The 16,073-nt window shown below is 43.3% G+C and overlaps 1 protein-coding gene across 10 annotated transcripts in view; it reads left to right on the forward strand.

Moving 5' to 3' along the window:
• celf2 (cugbp, Elav-like family member 2) overlaps nt 1–16,073 on the forward strand; it is a 472,545-nt gene that overhangs the window by 353,282 nt on the left and 103,190 nt on the right. The gene's annotated exons all lie outside the window — the stretch shown is intronic.

The raw sequence follows: 16,073 nt of genomic DNA on the forward strand, positions 1-16,073 counted from the left end.
CCAGACAAATTGCTCGCCTTGGCAACCAATTGCAAATGCCGAGGGACGGAAGTTAAAAATGAAGAACTTAGGAGTAGGACGAGAAGCCCAATGGAATTTTTTTCACCCAAAGAGTAATAGGCACGTGGAATAAGTCACAGTGAAGTATAAATTGGGTGAAAAGCAAATTGGAAGCATTTCTGTAGAAAAAAAGGGATTGAGGGATACATGGGGTGAAACTTCCTGTCAGTAATTTTACCAAAAAAGTTACGCGTGCATATCAGGAAATCCTGCTTTGTACTGAAAACTACATTTTTGGTAAATGTAGGAAAGAAAGAAATTCAGTTCGATGGTGAAAAAATGGCAGGTAGGGATGGTCGATCAAAAAGATGTGGGTTTGTGGGATACAATGGCCTTTTCCTGTCTCTAACATTCTATTACCGTTAGCATAATTTCCCTCAATCTAGTCTTAAAACCATGATCGTGTTATTCACATTGACGTGGGGTCAGCATGGAATCGGTGCTGAGAACTGATCTAATCTGGGGCCCTACTCCTCCCGCTCTTTAGCAAGCTAAGTGAAAATGAAAAGTGATTTTTAAAAAATCAACTAAATTTGATCCAGAGAGAAAACCTTTCAATCCTCAAAAAAAAAACCAGTCACATTGCCTCTATTCTGTAATTGTTTCAAAAGCTAAAATTAGAATGCCTTAATTTAATTATATCAGTACCCTGGCAAAAATGTTCACTGGAAACAAGTTAAATGAACATTGTTTAGTGGGCACCAGTGAACCTACGATAATTGCCACAGGAGTAGATTACAATTCTGTGCAAACATATTTTGCAGAATTTGATTTTTTTTATTGGGATGCCTTTTGAGGCTGAAATCTCTGCTTTGATTACCACTGTCTAAATGGACGTGTGCGTGAGGTACATTGCAATACGTAGATGTGTTCAAGAAAGACATTAAAGAACTGCACCCAATTTTTGTTTGGAACGGGTAAATGGATCTGCCATGGCATTGCTCCAAGGTGTCCAGGATCTGGAGCGTGGCTGAGAAGTTTAGCTGCTAACCGCATGGGCCTCTTTAAGGCCTCAGCTCAGTTACTCCTGGTGGGAATCCAGCTAATTGCAGCTGCTTGCAAATTACTGAGGTCAATTAGCGGTCAGTAAATTACTCATAAATTTCAGGCTCCAGGTCAGAAGAGCCCAGGATAAAATGCCTGGCTTCCTTTTTTTTAAGATGGTTTTGCATATGTAACAAAGTGCGATGTCTGGAGTGTGATGGATATGTGCCAGAGATAAAAGATTTGTATTTGATTTGATGTATATAATGTATGTATGTTGTGTGTATAGAGAGAGGGAAAAATTGTATTATTTCCAGTAATGAACTGTGAACTACAACCTGATAATTTGCAATGATTGCATTAATGATCAGGGCTTGGTGTGTTTAGTAGCTTTTCCCTGCTCCTAAAAAAAATCCTCTATTATCGTCTATTAACACCTCATGTGACCATTAACTAGGAAGTGCACTTGTTTGTTTCCACATTGAGGATTGCCACTGGTCCAAAAGGAGATGAAAATGTATTAAGGCCACCCACTCTGAACTCTATGGAGTATGTGACAATAAACAGGCCAATCCAGGGGAGTGATTTCAGGGCTGTAGTCAGAATTGTACCTTGGATTTCAGTCAAACAAAATGACATAAATCACTGTTTGACATACACAGACCGTGCTTCATTTTCCTTTTTTTTTTATTATATGTTATGTTGTTTTTCCTTATTTTACTTGTTTCTATCTCTCTTTCTCTTGTTAAAACTACAGTTTTGAGAGTTGGGTTGTGTGCCAATGGTGTCAGATCTTGTCTGAACAGCGGAACAGGCTCGAGGGGCTGAATGGCCAACTCCTGTTCCTATGTTGCTCAGCTAGGGCGAAACTACTCTGTAACTTTGCTAACTAATGTAACTAATCACTGCAAGAAGATCTTGCATTTATACTGTGCTTTATCACATCCTCAGGATGTCCCAAAGCCTTTTATAACCAATGGATTACTTTTTGAAGTGCAGTCACCATTGTCATGCAGTGAGATGCAGCAGCCAATCTGCAAGGTCCCACAAATAGCAAATGAACGAATGACCGGATAATCTGTTTTGGTAGTGTTGGTTGAGCGAGGAATGTTGCCGAGGACACCAGAAGAACTCCCATTCTCTATGGGATCTTTTGCATTCACCGTCAGCAAGTGGAGAGGGCCTCAGCTTAACATCTTGTCCAAAAGACTGCACCTCCAACAAAGCATCAAAAAGAGAAAGATTGGCATTTATATAGTTCCTTTCACAGCCTCAGAACACCCCAAAGTGCTTTACAGCCAATTAAGTACTTTTGAAGTATAGTCACTGTTGTAATGTAGGAAATGCAGCAGCCAATTTGCGCACAGCCAGGTCCCACAAACAGCAATGTCATAATGACCAGGTAATCTGTTTTAGTGATGTTGATTTAGGAATAAATGTTGGTAGGTCTCATTTATGCTCCTTCGGAAAAGTGAGAAAGGGAGAGCTCACCTGTCCTCCTTCGAAATAGTGCCATGGGATGTTTTATGTCCACCTGAGAGGGCAGACAGGGTCTCGGTTTAACATCTCATCCGTAAGGCGCCTCCGACAGTACAGCACCCCCCTCAGTACTGTATTGGAGTGCCAGCCCAGTTATGTCCTCAAGTCTCAGGAGTGTGACTTGAAGCCCCCAACCTTCTGATTCAGAGGTGAGACTGCTACCCACTGACCGGCTAACACATTAGTCCTTTAATACTGTACTGATGTGTCAGCTCGGATCATGTGCTCAAGTCTTTAGTGGTGCTCGAACCTTGAGTTTTCTAATATAGATTATAAAGCTGTTTCACTTCTCCAAAGGAGCACAAATAAGCCCTGCCTCCATTAGTATGAAACCGACTCTATCTCAACCTGTCAAGGGATGGGGAGACAAGTAATAGTCTAGTCTAGACAAGTAATAGTCCAAGCAGACGGGACACTATGTTGCCAGAGATGCCCTCTTGGAGATGAGATGTTCAACTGAAGCTGCCTATTCAGATGGGCGTTAAAGGTCCGATGGCACTATTGGAGGAAGAGCAGGGAGTTCTCCCGGTGTCCTAGCCAACAGCCCTGCCTCAGCTACATCACCAAAAACAGAATAGCCTGTGGGATCTTGCAGTGTGCAAAATTGGCTGTTGCATTTTCAGTAACAGTCACTACACTTTGAAGTAATTCATTGCATGTGAAGTGCTTTGAGATGTTTCTCCGAGATGCAATAAGCTGCTAAATAGATGCAAGTCCTTCCTTTTTCTTTTCTGCAGAAACATATTGAACCAGGCGCGGTGTCGACTATATCATGTTTAATGAGGCTAACCAGAGGAAATAGGGAGAAACTGTTTCTTCTGGTAAGTGGGTCAGTTACCAGAGGTCATAGATTTAAAATAATTGGCAAAAGAACTAGAGGGAAAACGAGGAGAAATGTTTTCACACAGAGGGTTGTTAAAATCTGGAACGCACTACCTGAAAGGGTGGTGGGAGCAGATTCCGTAGGCACTTCCAAAAGGCAATTCGACATGTACTTGAAGAGGACTAATTTGCAGGGGTATGGGGAAAAAGCTGGGGTGTGGGACTAAATTGGATAGCTCTTTCAAAGAGCTGGCACAAGCACGACGGGCCTAATGGCCTCTGTGTGCTGTAAGATTCTATGGTAACCACAACAATAGTAATCTTGTTAGATTTCAAATGAAGATGATCAGTCCATCAAGCTTTACTCGTGACTAAAAATGATACTCGAACTTCTGAATGAGAACAATGTCTAATAATCAGCGATGATGCTCCGATCTCTATTTTGACCCCCTTTTCTCTCTGCTACACCCATTAGGCAGGGCGGGCCAATCAGCCAGCACCCCAGGCATCCGCCAGCATCACTCTGTAACAACCTCTTAGGGGGTATGCAGCACATACCTGGAGTGACTTGCCCATCGGTTTCATCCTCCTTCCCAGTGGGTTAGCGCCCACTGAATGACATCCCTCCCTGTGAGCAGGCTGCAACTGAAGGGTTGACCCGTATCCAACTGCTGTATGGCACGGTGCGTCTTTGTTGGAGATTAATGCAGACCTGGCAATACTGAACATGAAATTCTGAGCTAATCCATCGGCACATCGTGTTTATATACACGCGCCACAAACTTGTTTTGTTTCTTTTCAGCTTTAACACACCAGTCTGGAGATTAGTGCCGGTGATATGTACCAGGATTCTTGTAAACGTTTTATTCTGTTTACATTGAATGAAGTTTTTTTTTTGTCAATTGAGAGCTGCCTAAAGAAATCACCGAGCTGACAGATTGATGCCAGGCACGACTTTCCTCCCAGTTTTAATGGAGTTAGTTCTCAGTCACTGGGATTCGGGTTGAGACTGAATCAAACTTATTCTATTTGAATGAGGGTGTGTTAAAAGATCAATTGGGTTAAACAATTGCAGTTGATCAGAATCTGGCAGTTATATTGAGTGGATTCTTCACATCAGTTTTCACAGAAGACTGTAGACAAATTCAACTAATAGTAAATAGAGCTAAGTAATGTGTATGGAAAATGAAAGAGATCTGGGAATCCTGATTGACAATAAATTGAAGCTATCATAACAATACTCGGTGGCAGTGAGAAAAGCAATTCAGATGTTGGGCTGTATTAAAAGGTCAGTGTTGAGCTGAAATAGTGAGGTAATCCTGCCACTTTATAAATCAATGGTGTGACTGCATTTAGAATACTGTGTACGGTCCTGGTTGTCGCAGTACAAAAAGGGATACAAGAAGAGGGCAACCAGAATGATTGAGGGATTGGATTAGGAGGAGCGATTACGTAAATTAGGCACGTTCTCGCTGGAAAAGAGAAGGTTGAAAGGTGGTCAGACTGCCATTTTTAGGATTCTAAAGGAAGTAGATAGTGTACACCATGACAAACTATTTCATCTTATCCAGAACCGTAGAACACGGCCTGCGCTTGAAGGAAGGTAAATTCAAAACTAATGTGCGGAAACATTATTTCAGTGAGTGAGTGGTAAATCTATGAAAGGAAAGGGTGGGAACAACTAGTGTTGATTCATTCAAATGCAAATTAGATAGGCTTCTTCCCAAAAAAAAATAGTATTTTGGGATACAGTATACGAGCAATTTGAAACATGACGTGGTAAGTGCAGCATGCTGAGAGGAACAGGTGGCTTTGGATCTACGGTCCCCAAAGCTCTCCACCACTAGGGGTCTTGCTTGTCTCATGTCTGGGTCTGTTGTAGACTAATTGATAGAGATTGATTGCCATAATTAGTCAACAGCACCATTATCATTGTATCGTGCAACTACCAGGATGGTAGAAGGCAAACTAAATGGACCTTGGTCTTTTTGCATCAAGCAATGTTGCTATGATTCATAGCTCTTATAGAGGCTAGTAAATAATGTTTTCTGCAGAAACTAGAAGGATTAAATATCCACAATGCTCAAAGACCAGATGGGATACATCCAAAAGTCCTTAAGGAATGAAAGGAGGAGATTAATATGCTTTGGATAATATTTTTCAGAGCTCCATAAATATTGGAGAAGTGCCTGTACACTGGAGAATACCATATGTAAATGCAATCCTATATTCAAAAAGGGAGAAGGACACAAACCTAGTAATACAGGCCAGTTAGTCTAATACCCAAAATGGGTACAATGTTCACGGCTATACAATGCTAGATATGAGTATTAAAGAAGACAGCTATCAAAGAAGTAATAGATAAACCTACTGGCATTCATTGATGTGGTAACTAAGTTAGTGAACCAGAGTAATCCAGCATATGTAGTTTATTTGGATTTTCAAAAGGTGTTTTAACAGTTCATCATGAGACTAGAAAGGCTCCTGGAAGTTGATTTCTGTCTGGAAAAATACCTCTTAGATGACGTGGCTGAGATCAGGATGTGGGCACATCACTAAGTCCATAGTGCAATGCTGTGCCTTCAAGGCAATAGATTGGAGCTGCCTGACTCATTTCACACAAGACTTCAGAGACTTGATCAGAGTGAGGAGATTTCCATCCTTATTAGTCTTGAAAGGAGGTGACTGAGGGCAGTCCTTATAGAAGTGCACAAGAAATAGATAGCATTGATAAGGTTAATCTTCAAGGTATACCAGGATACTATAACGGGGGTCATAGGCTAAAATTGGTGAATGGTTACATATCAAGAAGAACACCTTCATGCAAAGAGTGAACGGGGGTTAAATTGGTTAACCCCTGAATCCGGGCGCGGGCATCGCGGTGCGCGATTAACCCGCGCCCGGTCATTCCGGTGCAGGCAGCACGTAAGATTCGTGCTGCCTTCTCATTTACCCGATTGTAGCGCAGCAGCCAGGCCTAGCTGTGATGTTCTCACCAGCAGAGGGGCCCAGATATTGCGTGAGTTGCTCATATCTCTTAAAGGCAGCCTGCACCTCCTTATGTGCAAAATATAAGAAACGGGTCCACACGGAGTCTGAATGGAGATCAGACATCGCACATGTAAAACACAGATGCAGGCCTCGTTCCTATGTTTACAAACTGATGAGTCATGTTAAAACATTGAATAAAGGTTGCGCACTACTAAATCCCACATCCTCCAATCTGCGTGCCAGACCTCACCAATCCGCCGATCTGAGTTTGTACCAAGCCTGCGAGAGAGCGTGTACCAAGGTTCTCTGATGATGCACTAGAGGCCTTGGTGCAAGAGGTGGACAGAAGAAGGGACATTCTATATCTGTCCTATACGGAGGCAAGAAGCCCTCCAGACATATGCTGAAGAAGCAGTGGGAGGCAGTAGGGGATAGCAGCACGAACATGGATGCAGTGCAGGAAGAAATTCAATGCTTTGGCACAAGTGGTCAAGGTGAGTGAGGTCAACTGTCAAGTGGCATCTCCTACCAACTGCACCACTAGCCGCATCCGCAGCTCCACGCACTACACCCCACATCACCCACGTACCAACAAACTCTTTCAATTAGTACTCAACTCTTCCAATCAGATGCTTCCTCTCACCCTCACACATTACCACTGTTGCAAGTCGCACACCCACAACTCACAGGTCACACACACTGGCAGCTATTCAACCATGACAGGTACGTCACCCAGACATCCTACAGGACACTCACCGACACACTTCTCACTTTCTTGCAGGAGAAGGTGGCGCATAGCAGGAGGTAGCAAATGGCAGTGGCATTTAGGCCCTTGAGCCTGTTCCACCATTCAATGAGATCATGGTTGATCTGTGTCCTAACTCCATATACCCGCCTAAGCCCCATATCCCTTAATACACTTGGTTAAAAGAAATCTATCGATCTCAGATTTAAAATTCACAATTGAGCTAGCATCAACTGTCATTTGCAGAAGAACGTTCCAAACTTCTACCACCCTTTGGCTGTAGAAGCGTTTCCTAACTTCACTCTTGCAAGTCCTGGCTCTAAATGTTAGGCTATGTCCCCAGTCCTAGTATTCAAGTCTAGGAGACCTCCAAAAACAAATACAAATGCATCAGCAGCCAGAAGCAATAATCCAGCAACTAACCTGTAAATCCTGCATGGCCCCTTTAAATAGCGTTGACTGGGGGGTCCTCCAGGCCATCTAAGACATGCTCAGCTGGACGTGGTTTAAAACAATGTGTTGGCTGGAGCATTGAGTGCCAAAATGGTAACTATCCCTTTAAATCAGCGATGCACACTGATCTAACGCATATTCTCCCTTCTTTACATACTGTTCGTTATCTGCGCTCGCGCGAACCCCTTTACCAAGATGGCGTCCGGCGCACGTCACGCTAGAAGCGTGCGCGCACATTCCGAACGTCATTTTGGGACCTCAGGTGGCTGCGTAGTGCCTGAAAAACGGGTGCTACACAGCCAAATTACTAGCCCTCAACGCTTTGAATGGCTTGGACAGGGTAGAGGCTGCAAAAACCTCTGACTCATTCAAGATACAGTTGGATGACATGATGGGGAGGACTGTAGGAGCTTCTCTATTCTGAAAAGATAAGCTAAGATGGACTATCTGGAGCTTATGATCCCATCATGCTGGGCTGGATTCAGACCTGGTCTTGTCGGTGAAAGGATAGTTTACTAAACCACTGTGCCATTGAAATCCTTTTTTTAAAAAAAATACTTGAGAAGATTTCTTTGGTTTACTATTTGTAGCAAAGTCATAAATGTGTGTGTTTGTGAGTTAGCTGCAAATAGCAAACTAAAGTCTTCTCCTTGGTGTATATTTTAAAAATACCAAGGGGACAAAAAACAAGTCATAAACACTGTTACTGAATTGAAGCAAAGCTTCCTCTGGGGACCTTGGCTTCAGGAGGAACTAAACGTAAGCAGTGAGCAGCGTTTGCGTTCTACCTCCCATGGGCCTGTACTACAAGTATCCAGATGTCAATTTGGAGAGAAATTGCCGTGGGAACTGATGGCATTAAAATCGTCGAGGAGCAGCCTTGCCGACGCACACAGTTTTACTCGCACACCCTGCAATTTGCAGGTCATTCTAATGCTCGCACCTCAGGTGGGAAATATAAACGTATAGGAAGGTCCACACTTAAGTTTCCTGTGTGAAGCGCAAGAGGGAAAAAAATTCATCAAATCATGAGACTTGCAAGTAAATCAGGAATGTTGGCAGTGCTGGAGAAGCAAGAATTAGACAAAGTAACAAAGAAGCAAAGGTTTATCAGAGGAGATCCGAACGTTGCAAAACTTACTTTAATCCAAGTCCTATTTGGCCCGATGAGACATTGGGCCATTCCAAACTCCTTCCCTCCTCTCCTGATGGTGCTCACTCTATGTGGGGTATTGGTTCCATGGGTGTCCACGGCCCTGCACTAACCTCGCACAAGTGGCCATTTTTTCCACACGTGAGTTTTTTTGGGGGGTTCAGTAAAAATGCTTGGCAGAACAACTTCTCGTAAATATTCTGCTTCTTTATGGAGTGGGGGAGACCAAAACCGGGTGCCGTAAATATAAGATAGCCACTAATAAATTCAGGAGAAACGTCTTTACCCAGAGAGTAGTTAGAACGGGGAACTCGCTATCACAAGGAGTGGTTGAGGTGACTAGCATAGATGCATTTAAGGAGAAGCTAGATAAACACGTGAGGGAAACAGGAATAAAAGGATACGCTGATAGGGTTAAATGACAAGGGGTGGGAGGAGGCTTGTGCGGAGCATAAACAACGGCATGGACCAGTTGGGCCGACTGGCCTGTTTCTATGCTGTACATTCTATGTAAATTCATTTTCCTGCGTGGAGTCCATTGTTTTCTGATTACTGCTATAATTGATCCAAATCAGGCGAAACCACAGCTTCCTGCCAAAAATGGGTCTCATTTTCTAGACTTAATTTTAATTTGAAAATGTAACATTTTGAGCATTGATCCAGGTGATTGTTTAAACACAAGAAATGCAATTTTATGCAACAGATTCAAAGATATTTGTTTGACGCTGCTGCACGCTCTTAGCTTGCAATCGCAATTAGATATTCAATATGGATTTCCGAACAACTGGCAATTTAATGGGCCTATCTTTATTTTTTTTGAGGAAATAATTGTGCGTCTCGCTGCAGAGCTGCTGCATTAACAAAAAAAAAATGGAAAGTAGTGCACATTGTTCCCTCTGTTGTAAAACATTATCTTAATTGGGTGCTTGACTGAAAGCCTTTATGTAGCGAGACAAGTGCAAATGCACAGGCTTGGAATACAAGCACCATGGTTAATGGTTCTGTGTCGTAAAGCTCACTTCTGATAAAGTAAAATACAGGGTACAGAATTTAGATGGGATTTTAATTAGCCGACAGCAGGGGGCATTTGGCCGATCTGAAAGCACTGACAATGGCTACAGATTGCTTACTAGTGAGACCACTGGGTAAATCCACCCAATGTCACAAGGTAGATGCAGAGAAGACCCATTCCTCCCCATCACAGCACCCAACTATTTTTTTCACTAATTTCAGGGCTTTTCCCTCCGTAATCCTACTTGAAGTCCACTCCACGTGCTCATAAAATCATAGAATCACACCGCGCAGAAGGAGACCATTCGGCCCATTGTGCCTGTGCCGGCTCTTTGAAAGAGCTATCCAATTAGTCCCACTCGCCTGCTTTTTCCCCGTAGACCTGCAAAGTTTTCCCCTTCAAGTATTTATCCGATTCCCTTTTGAAAGTTACAGTTGAATCTGTTTCCACCACCCTTTCAGGCAGTGCATTCCAGATCATAACAACTCACTTCGCAAACATTTTTTTTTCTTGTCCCCCCCCCCCCCCCGCCCATGTTCTTGTGACAATTACCTTAAATCTGTGTCCTCTTGATTACCGACCCTCCCATCAGTGGAAACAGTTTCTCCCTGTTTACTCGATCAAAATCTTTCATAATTTTGAACGCCTCTATTAAATCTTCCCTTAACCTCTTCTCTGCTCTCAGGAGAACAGTCCCAGCTTCTCTAGTCTCTCCACATAACTGAAGTCCCTCATCCCTGGTATTATTCTGGTAAACCTCCTCTGCACCCTCTCCAAGATTGTTGATCAGTCTGTGTGAAGAACTTTCTGACTTTAGTCCTGAATTTGCCTATTGTTATTCTGAACCGGTTCCCCCTTGTCCCGCTGTCCTGGTTTAATTTGAACTGACATTCCAACATAAGAAGCAGGTAAAAATGTCATTTTTTTAAATGAATCTCAGCGTGCATCATAATTTTAGCCATGTTACCCTTGACTATTACAGTGCACTACACTTTGTAGCCCAGTTGAAACAGGAATTGAAGTTCTGCCTATTTTAAATGGGTTGACAACTTTTTGTCAACATGGCAAATAAAGGAATTTCATCTGAACACAGTAATCAATTCATCGCCAATATGGTGCAGCTGAATTTAGAATAATGGGATAGGCAGGAGTGAGCTCCAGTTACAGTCCAATCAAAGGGTCCAACTACCTTTATACAGAAAATAATGGATAGCCAGGAATGATTCCAAGCCACACGCTGTCATCTGAATCTTGGGATTTACACTCATTTTTAATATAGAATGCTTGGTGTCTTTTTGTGCTCATCGACCTGTGGGTTAGCAGTGCTCAGGAGTGCAGTGATTTTCCACTTCTTGCATCCATTGTTGGCATAAAACGTCCCCCAGGTCAGGTACAACCCAGATAGCTAAAGAGTAAAGCCCCCTCTACTCTGTCCCAACTCAGAAGAACAGCACCTACAAGATGGCACCAACACCTGCAGATAAAGCAAAATGTCTACAACCATAATGGTAAGAACAGAAGGAAGCATGCAAACGGATAAAGTCATCTGGCCGAGCCCAGCCCTGTGTTCACCCAACATCCACATGCGTTTTTGCAGCAGAGACATGGGGCAACAGTCAGAAGGGGGGACACTGAGTTCAATTGTAGAATTCCGACTGCTGCCCTTAGGTGAGGTCAGATTAGACTGGGGATTGAATCTGGCACCTCACGCGGTCTTTTTAAAGCAAGCAAACGGCAGCTAAAATGCACTGCCTCTTTTACATGCTATTATTACGGGCTTCGTAGCTTTTGCTGCATGATTTGGACTAAATCAGTGCGCGTAGAACTGGACTGAGCAGTGGATCAATTAATCGCTGCTGTCCTAATCTCATTGCTGGGGCATTATCGATCTCCATTGATGTGATTACACAGCTGAACAAATCTTTATTGTTTCTTCCGTCCTTGTTTGCTTTTAAGGTGATGTGACAGTGGGTTATGTTCGTTTCGGTATATCTTATGGGATTGTCATTGGGATCTCAACTAAGAGTAGAGAAAGGACATGCAACTTTAATGGTAAGATATTGAGTGGAGTTGAGGAGCAGAGGGACCTTCGTGTGCAGGTTTACTGTTGTTAACGGTGGCATCACAACTACATAAGGCAATAAAAAAAGACAAAATAGAATCCTTGGTTTTGTATACAGAGGCATTGAATACAAGAACAAGGAGGTAATGCTAAACATCTGCAAGAACTTAAACTGCGGTTGGCATATCGGATGCAGTTTGGGGCACCCCATTCTAGGAAGGATATAAAAGCAGTAGGAAAATGCAGTGTATATTCAGTAGGATGTTAACAGAGATGAGGCACACAATAATGGAGAGACTTGAAAAGTTAGGACCATTTTCACTAATGCCATTAAGGGCTGACCTGAACGAGGTCTTTAAGTTCATCAAGGGGGTATGATAAGGTAATAGTGATAAATTGTTTCCACTGGTTGGTGAGATGATAGCGAGGGCACAAGTTTAAGATAATCACTGAAGGAATTAAAGGGGAGGTTAGAGAAAACAATCTTTACACAGAGGGTGGGCAGTATGTGGAGTTCTGTAGCACAAAGGGTATGAGGATTGAGCAGGAGAATGGGAATAGACTGGGTGGCTCATGTGATGAAAAACACTGGCAGAGATTTGATGGGCCGATTGGCCTGTTTCCATGCTGTAACATTCTGTGATTTCACTGACACATTATGTTGAGTGACACCATCCAATATGGAAAGTAGTTATTTCGTGAACGAATGCGGGTGAGTTCTGTCTTCATTTTCATGAATCCGATACCACTGTGATAGCAGGAGTATAACTCCAGCGTTGAACCGTATTGGGCTTTGTTTAATTGGAGCTCAATTATTGTGTGCCTCATCTCTGTTAACATCCTACTGAATTTGCCCAGTACAAAACCTGAAAGGGTGCTGGGCATTGAGTGGACCTATCTACACATGCATGGAGCTGTGGCCTATCTTGCTCGTGAATGCATTGAACAATATTTTAAGTGGGGGCATCCACAAATGGACTCTTACCCGGCCAGTTTTCAAAATGACACTGTCTGGTTCAAACCGAATAGGTGGCCAAACTTGTGCCATATTGGTGCTAAGATGTCAGGCCCAAGGAGCTAACTGAGTCTTGGTGACAACTGTGCCTTACCCCAAAAACACAGTCCAAGAAAAACACAATCAACAATTCATTACACAGAGAATAAAGCAAGGTTTTTATTGTATTAATTTCCACCCCCCAAACTATGATTTGCTCGTGAAAATGCAATAGGTGTGCTGTTTCTTGTAGGTTCTGCAATATATAATTCTGGAACAGTTGAGTTGTTTTTGCAGAAGCTGAGTTGAATCCAGAACCTTGGAGAGTGTTCAAATAGTTTTCTGTGTTCCTTTAAATTGTATATAATTGAACAGAAATGCCCCGTGGGTACATAATGCATGCTTGAGGTTTTTGTTTCTAAATTATGTATTGAAACAAGTTAAACATTATAGCTAATCATGTGGAGTTGATTAAATCTTTGAGGTCACAAGATTTTCCAACCAAGTGTTTTGTGGTACGAATTTTTTTTTTGTTTTTTTTCCTCCCTGGTTTTCTATTCTCCTCTCCCGCACACTTATTCGTGCCAGGACACAACTACGCAGGTGTTGGCTCCCCTCTGGTACCCCGCTCAAGTGACTGTTCCTCACAGGAGCCTTAATGATGAGTGTCAGCAGGTTAATCCATCGTGAAGTGGTGCAAACAGCCTTGCCCGGTCCTGTCCTCAACTGAGTCGCAAGCATTTTCCAGTAGGGGTCACTGGCTGACAATCGGCAGTGGGAAAACTGGCTGATTTTCTTTTCCCCTCTAATCGGCTGAGATCAGTTAACACAGCACGGGTTGGGCATTGAACTGTGGGCTTGCTTGGTTTTCATGACTTAATACTTCAGCAGGACAAGCACAGTCGCACTGAGTCATTGAGATTAATATTTCTGTGTGAGCTCCCGCAACGAGTAGCCGAGCCATACAGACCAGGAAAGCGCCATGTTCAATCCTTGGTCTTTGCCAAGTTAGCTGATCCTAGCCAATAGGAGAGGAAGGGCATCAATAAATGGCTTCAGCGCCCCTGGGGTGGGGAGTAGCAAATCAGCCAGAGTTTGTGATGCTGATTGCAATCCAGTGATGCCCTCCTGGAAAACACAAGCACGTGGGCATTGTGGGGGTAAAATTAGACTTCGGTGGGGGCGCAAATCGGGCGGAAGCGGATTGGCCGCCCGTTATACACTGACTTCATTGGAAAGGAAAGGCGGGCGGGTTTCTAACAGGCGGGAGATCTGCTGCTGCCCATTTTGCGTCCCCGCCGATGATTAATTTTACCCTACCGTGTGTGAGGACAGGATTGAGCCTTACTGTGAAGCCGCCTGCTGTCGAATAGCCTGTCAGCACTCACCATCAAGGCCACTTGGATGAGGTACTGGACAGTGATCAGCACCTCTGCACCCCAGTGAGGAGTCAATGCCATGAAGAAAGTAGGGAGGAAAATTGGTGAGAACCACATTTAAAAAAACAATGTTAAAATTCAAACAAGAAGTGTGGATATATATTAAGCCTTTTAAGATAATACTAATCAACAGAATTAAGGCTGGTAGTTACAAAATGGCATATTTTCATTCCTCTTTATAAAATGATGTCAGTTTCCTGAGTGTTAAGTGACAGAGAAAAATGCTTCAACTTACTCACATGGCCACAAGTCCTGTAACAAGCTGTCTGTGCTCTCTTCATCTCCTGATGGGCAGAGGTGAGTCATTCACCCCACATGTAGGTGGTCAATGTTAGCATTTGTGACAGGGGTTGGTAAGAGAGGGGTGGCTTTATTTCTTGGGATTCTTTTTATGTATTTATTGAATAAAAATATACAAGTGCATGAAAGGAAGTGACACCAGTTGAGGAACTTAGTGATGGTAAATCTGAAGGATTTGTAGGCACGCCTGAAAAATTGGAAATATTAATACCCTAATAGATTCGATGACATAGAGTGGTCACTTTAATTGGGAGAAAAACTGGCTCCGTATTATTAATTGATTATTATATTCTGGAGTTCTACTAGTCCAGATAGCACATTAAGGGCTTCCTGAGTGTAATCACCTGTGGTGGAAAGTAGGGTCCATGCGGATAGTTTTTCGTGTGGTACTCCAGCACTTCGTGCTTGCCCACATCCTTAACTCTTTCAACTCTGATTCCCTTTGTATCCCACCCTCCCCTGCTCAGGGGCAGAGCCTAGGTCTACCTTTGCCTTGCACATCTCTTTCTAAACCCTTCCACCTTGCTACTTCTAACCCAACCGTGAAAAACCAGCTGAAAGCCAACCGCCTTTGGTTAACTCCCCTAATTTGCCCAGTGTCTCTGTGAAGTGCCTTGTGGCATTTTAATACATTAAAGGTGCTATACAGTGTTGTTCTTTGTCGCTGCTGCTCCCTCGGCACTGCACTGGGTGTCAGGCGAGATTAAGTGCTCCAGCCCAGGAACATGAGCTTGAATTGAAGACCTTCTGAGTCAGTGGTGAGAGTGCTGCCCAGTGAACCAAGCTGACTATTTTATTATAGTAATGCAATCATTTACCAAGCATTAATGCATACTGCCTCGGCCACTTAGACCTTTCAGTGTAAAGACTCCACACTATTTCCCAGCCATATTTAACTGAAACCTAATCGATGTGGAATCAAGTCCTCTCAGTGATGTCCGCTGAGTACTTGAAAGCTTTGATATGCTACGTGTACTGTATGTACAGTGCAGACTGACAATGCTAACTGCTGTCGCTCCCCTTTACCGTATGTTCAAGTAGCCCTTTTAAGCCATGGCTCAGTGGGTAGCACTCTTGCCTCAGAGTCAGAAGGTCGTGGGTTCAAGTCCCACTCCAAGGACTTGATTACAAAATCTCGGCTGACGTTTCCAGTGCAATACTTTCGGAGGTTCTGTCTTTCGCTTGAGACTTTAAACCAAGGCCCTGTCTGCCCTCTCTGGTGGATGTAAAAGATCCCATGGCACTATTTCGAAGAAGAGCGAGGGAGTTTTCCCCAGCGTCCTGGGTAATATTTATCCCTCAACCAACATCACTAAAACAGATTATCTGGTCATTATCACATTGCTGTTTGTGGGACCTTGCTGTGAGCAAATTGGCTGCCGCGTTTCCTACATTACAACAGTGACTACACTTTAAAAAGTTCTCCATTGGCTGTAGAGCACTTTGGGACGTCCTGAGATTGTAACAGGTGCTATATAAATGCAAGTCTTTCTTCTTAAAGCCAACAACACCCACATGT

Source organism: Heptranchias perlo, chromosome 24 (genome assembly GCF_035084215.1).
Source record: "Heptranchias perlo isolate sHepPer1 chromosome 24, sHepPer1.hap1, whole genome shotgun sequence".
Classification (NCBI taxonomy): domain Eukaryota; kingdom Metazoa; phylum Chordata; class Chondrichthyes; order Hexanchiformes; family Hexanchidae; genus Heptranchias; species Heptranchias perlo.